This window comes from Arachis ipaensis, chromosome B04 (assembly GCF_000816755.2).
Source record: "Arachis ipaensis cultivar K30076 chromosome B04, Araip1.1, whole genome shotgun sequence".
NCBI lineage: Eukaryota > Viridiplantae > Streptophyta > Magnoliopsida > Fabales > Fabaceae > Arachis > Arachis ipaensis.
Window position 1 is genome coordinate 23,347,861 of NC_029788.2, and position 6,001 is coordinate 23,353,861.

The following is a 6,001-nucleotide window of genomic DNA, read 5'->3' on the forward strand; positions in this document are numbered from 1 at the left end:
ACAAAAAAATATAGTAAATAAATTTTTAAATAATTAATATTAGGCTACTTTTTATTATAAAATTATTTTTTTATTTTTTAAAATTTAAAATTTAAAATTCAGAATTTATAATTTAAAAAAATTAACTCATATTGACTGAAAAATATTTGGTTCTCTAATTAATTTCATTCACAAACTTACTCCCTGTTCTCATGTACAAGAGCAAAGAAATTTAGAGTAGTTCATACAAATAGGAGGAGAAAAATAACAGCTTATATTAGGATACCCAAATAAAAATACAATTTTAAAGAGATATTTTTGCGGTTAACGATTTTTAATTATTATTTAGTCAGTATAAATATTAAATTATTTTTAATAAATAACTTTTGCTAATCATGTATACAAAATCTAAAAAATTCTGGTAAATATAGGTATAAATTTATTTTATCGATTTTTAGCAAATCGAAAGTGGTTCGATATCTAGTGGTCTGGAAGCGAAACATATTTCTCTTTGTGAGTACCAATTTTATTTGCATCAAAATTCATGCCTTTGACAATGATGAAGAAGAAAGAACTAAGCTTTGCAGAAATTCGAAATGAACAATAAAACTTAAATGACTTTAATAAAAGGAAAATCAAATTAAAGAGTAAATTAAAGGGTAAAGATGAAAAAAGGTAAAAGTTGCTTAATTTAAAGGAAATGAAATGACATGGCAAAGAAGATAAATTGCATGGAAAGAAAAGTAAAGACATGGAAAGAACTTTTCAAAGAAAAAGACTATTGACTAACTCAGAAAGTCGTTGGGGATGTGAGTGTTTTCTCTGAAAAGATTCAAACCCTTATTCCTTCGATCTTTCACCTCTTTATAGAAGTTTTCGACCAATCAAATTAAAATATAACTTCCACGTCGTCAATCCTTGAATAACCGTTCCCGCTCACTTGTACAACGTGGGTAACTGCCATCAATTATCTTCACTTATCGCTCTGCTTCGACAAGACTTGTCGATCAACCTTACTTCTCTCCTCGATGAATCCCTCTTGACGAGTACTATGTTCTTCACAAAGTACTTATCGAGCCTTGACCTCGATCTCTCAAGACCTGCTGACCTCTTCTTCGATATAACTGACCTTCGTCGAGTCTGTCTCTTCGACTTACACACTTGAGCCACTCGACTAATAGAGAGTACCTAACGGAGTACCTAATTGGCTCCAATCCAAAGTTAATTCTAACATGTATTTGGAGGTTGATCAAAATATTTTTTGGTACTTGGTGCTGATCGAAGTCTAAACTCGTCGAACATTGGCTTGTCAAAGAGTTCAATAACATCGTTGTCGAAAATATTATTTTCGATGTAACAAATGCCCCCTAAGTATTTATTTTTCAACTAGAAAGAAGAAAATATAAATACTTACTATTATTTAATATTTTCGACGACAGTACCAGCCATTTCTTTATCTTCTTCCTCAAAATATTCCTCATCAATATAGTTGAATCTATTTTTAAGAATGGAGTTTCAACTGCTTTGCCCTTAGAAAGATGATTCGATTTAAAGGAGAAGATCTTGCCCCATCGGGAGGTAAAAAGAACACCAGTGTTAACTCGACGCAATTGTCAACCACCTTGGTTACCACAAATTCGATCTCGAAAAAATGGTATTTCTATCACGGCCTCGACCAAAATAACTGCATCGAGCCTGTTGCGGTTGATATTCTCTCATTTTCTCAATCACCAAACTCTTGCTAATTCTTGATCCATCCAACCCTAATAGCTCTTCTTTGTCGAAATTAGTCTTCAATGGCTTGATCAATTTGAAACTGGCCCCAAATAATTAGTTGATCAACTTCATATATTGTACAAATTTTCACAAATATTTTGGTGCAATGCATGACAAAATATTAGTAAAGCATCATGCCATTCTTGAAGAGGCAAGGATAATAAAATGAATAAATATAATTTCATGTTTCAGCGACACTTTTCTTTTTTTCAATTTATCGAAAAAAATTATCTTCGATATAAGAAATGCCCCCAAGTATGTGTTTTCGACATCTTAAGGCGAAGTGGCTGTTTGTCAAACTACTGGATCTTTGACATTTTATTGAATATTTTCAGCCGTACTCATTTTCGATACCTCATTGAATTTTTTATAACAACATATTACCCAAATCATGGTAATTTCCTTTTTCCTTCTCAAATCATTGTGGTAAGAAAGTTTGTCATCTTTGATTATTCAAAAATATCATGATATGATCCATGAATTTTTTTTATTTCCACCTTCACACTTTCAAAATTAAACAGAGAAGCTTTTCTTTTCTGAAATTTGATCAACTTTATAGAATTTCAAAGTTGAATAAAGATTTTTTCTCTTTTCCACAATTATATCTAACAACTGCTAATAATCGCTTCTCAAGAACTTCTTTTTATAGACATACTTGTACATACCTTAATAGAGTACGTAACTCCTTCCAAAGTGTTCCAATATGTACCTATAACTTAATAAAGTTCAAATTTGTCTAACATTGGCTTGTTGAAGAATTCAACAATAACTTGTCGAAAATATTATTTTTGATGATTTTTTTACTAGAAGGACAAAAGCAAAAATACTTATCATCATTAAATATTATTTTCGACATACTCATATTCAACCATTTCCCTTTCCTTCTTCTTTTCTTTATTTTTTCAACTTGTCAAACTCTCTTAGCCAAATGGGCTAAATCAGGAATATGCACATTGAGTCATTTTCGACGCATATAAAAGCCAAGACCTTTAATGACTATTTTGACGATCTTGCTTTTAAGGATCGACACATAACATCAATTGCGAGCATTTTTTAATCGAATTATATAGTCATTTATTGATTCTCCATCATCTCGTTTTATTGCAAGCAAATCTGTCAACGAGACATTCAACTCTGCCCTATAAAATTGAACATGAAAAACATTTTTTAATTGTGCCGACGTCAAAATCGAATTGGGTCTTAGATTTGAAAACCAAATGAAAGCATTTTTTGTTAATGAAGAAGGAAAAAACTTCATTCTCATGTTTTTTTATTATTTTCCAAATTTCCTAATTCGACCATATAGCGAGCTATAAGCTCGACAGTTGATTCTCCAGCCTCACCTGCAAATTTTGTAATTATTTTGGGATTTTTTACACCCCTTGACACTTCTGTCATTTGTACTGCAGTAGGAAAAGCAGAAACAAAATATGGTCGATGAATGAGACCCATGTTGATACTCATTCTATTAAGAACATCCTCGACGATCCTTGTCACCGGGTATTGATATCCACGCTGTGTGTGAAGTCTATTCAAAACTTCATCAGCATTTTGATCTCGTCGAATGAGATAAAGGATATTTTCTTTCCTTTTAGGATTATTAAATACATTCTCCTCATTATATCCTACGTTCTCCTGGTCTACTACCAAATCTTGGGGAATAGGCTACCCCTCATCATAATCGATAATTCGGACAATTCTCTCGACTTGTTTAACCAGTCAATCATATTTTGACTCATTGTCAGCCAGGATAAGATTCAAAATAGTAGTCATCTGGTGAGTCAACAGGTTGACTAAATCATGATGCTTTTCATCAATATATTGTCAAAACTCAACCATCGATCCTGAATTATTCGACGAAGAGCCCACTTGATAATCTCGACTAACGTTAGGATATGAAAAACAAGGTTGGTTAGAAATCATAACTGGCGCATTTCCAAATCTGACTGGAAATGTGTAAATGCCCATAGAAGGCGTATAGCCAGGAGGAAGGCCAAATGAAGGCCAACCTGCGGTTACTTGCGGTTGATTCTGCACTGGGGTGATCCTAGGGCGTGGATTTCGCCCACAACCACCAACACTTGCATCAATAACTGCAATATTCTCCCTAGAATTATACTCTGCATGTGGAATCAAATTTGCAAAAGTTTGTGTAGCAGTTATTGGGGCATTCTTACTTGTTTCTGCATTGCCATTTGAAACTTCTTCAGACATGGTAACAATTCTACCACTTCTTAATTGCATGCACCAAACATCAACACTGTATGCACAATGCAATAGTTGAAAACAACAAATTTTGACACAATTAAATTTTAAAATGGTCCCAATGGACATGCCAATATGTTTTATCGATTTTTAACAAATTGAACGTGATTCAACATCTAGTGGTTTAGGAGCGAAACCTACTCCTCTTTGTGAGTACCTGTTTTATTTGCATCAAAATCCATGGCTTTGATAATGATAACGAAGAAGAAAGAACTAAGCTTTGTAGAAATTCGAAATGAACAATAAAACTTAAATGACTTGAATAAAAGGAAAATCAAATTATAGAAAGGAAAAGTGTTTGAAAAAGTAAAGGGCAAATTAAAGGGTAAAGACGGGAAGCGTAAAAGTTACTGAATTTAAAGGAAACAAAATGACATGACAAAGAAGATAAATTGCATGGAAAGAAAGTTATAGGAAATTTAAATGAAAAGTAAAGACATGGAAGGAACTCTTCAAAGAAAAAGACTCTTGACTGACTCAGAAAGTCGCTGGAGATGTGAGTGAGTGTGAGTGTTTTCTCTGAAAGATTCCAACCCTTATTCTTTTGATCTTTCACCTATTTATAAAAGTCTTCTACCAATCAAATTAAAATATAACTTCCACGTGCATCAATCCTTGAATAACCATTCCCGCTCACTTGTACAACGTGGGTAACTACCATCAATTATCTTCACTTATCGCTCTGCTTCGATAAGACTTGTCGATCAACCTTACTTCTCTCTGCGATGAATCCCTTTCGATGAGCACTATGCTCTTCGCAAAGTACTTATCGAGCCTTGATCTCGCTGTCTTAAGAAGACCTGCTGACCTCTTCTTCGACACAACTGACCTCCGTCGAGTTTGTCTTTTCGACTTACACACTTGAGCCAATCGACTAATAGAGAGTACCTAACGGAGTACCTAATTAGCTCATATCCAAAGCTAATTTTAACATGTATTTGGAGGTTGATCGAAATATTTTTTGGCACTTGGCAATGATCAAAGTCTAAACTTGTCGAACATTTGCTTGTCAAAGAGTTCAATAACATCTTTGTCAAAAATATTATTTTTGATATAACAAAATTATGTTTTTGTGTGTGCAAAATGTCTATAAATATGGGTATAAATTATTGCTGGCCAAATGCTAGTCGAAAATAATAATATTTGCTGGTTATGTAGCACTGCTAATCGAAAACTACTAATGAGAAATGACGATAACAAATTTGACCATAAAAGAATTAAAATTAACTTATGCTCATAAATATGAACTCTATTTAACAAAACTATTCAAATCTTAAAAAATTATTCAAAATTTTAAAATTATCCTTTTTAACATAACCTAATCTAACCATCCCTAAAAGTCTAACGTTACTCCGCTCTCGATTTCTAACACTTTACCACCACTCCAAATCCACTCCACCTCTAATCTCTCTATGCCAACACTAAATTGTTTCAAACTCCACCACTTTTTGGATTTGTCAAGGGAATCATCATAAGAGCGTTAAGCCTTGGAAGAAACACACAACTTTCTTTATCCATTTAGATCTCTTTAACTTACAATATTGTTTCTAAGTTTGCATTTTGTTTACCTTCTTTTTCGAACAAGGCAACTGAAAATCTCTTCATTGATAGATCACTATATGGTCTTGACTCTCTTTCTAACTACATCCCTCTCGCTATCTTAAGTCAAATAAACATTACATTGATATTGATTTGATCATCATCGATGACAAAGTTATTAAATTTTCAAGCATGCTTTGAGGCTTGATAAAATGGGTATTAATGATGGAACCAAATCTGGCTTGATAAAATGGATATTAATAGCGAAACCAAATTTAGTACATTGAGAAATTTTACTGTTGTATAATTTCTATATACAAGCCATTTATTTTGAATTTTTTGAGACATGCAAAAGCAATGAAGATGAAGAGTGTTAAAGTTGTGAAGCTTTTTGTGGCCTTTACATGGTGGTGGCTGCAGGTTGGTTATAGTGGTAATGATG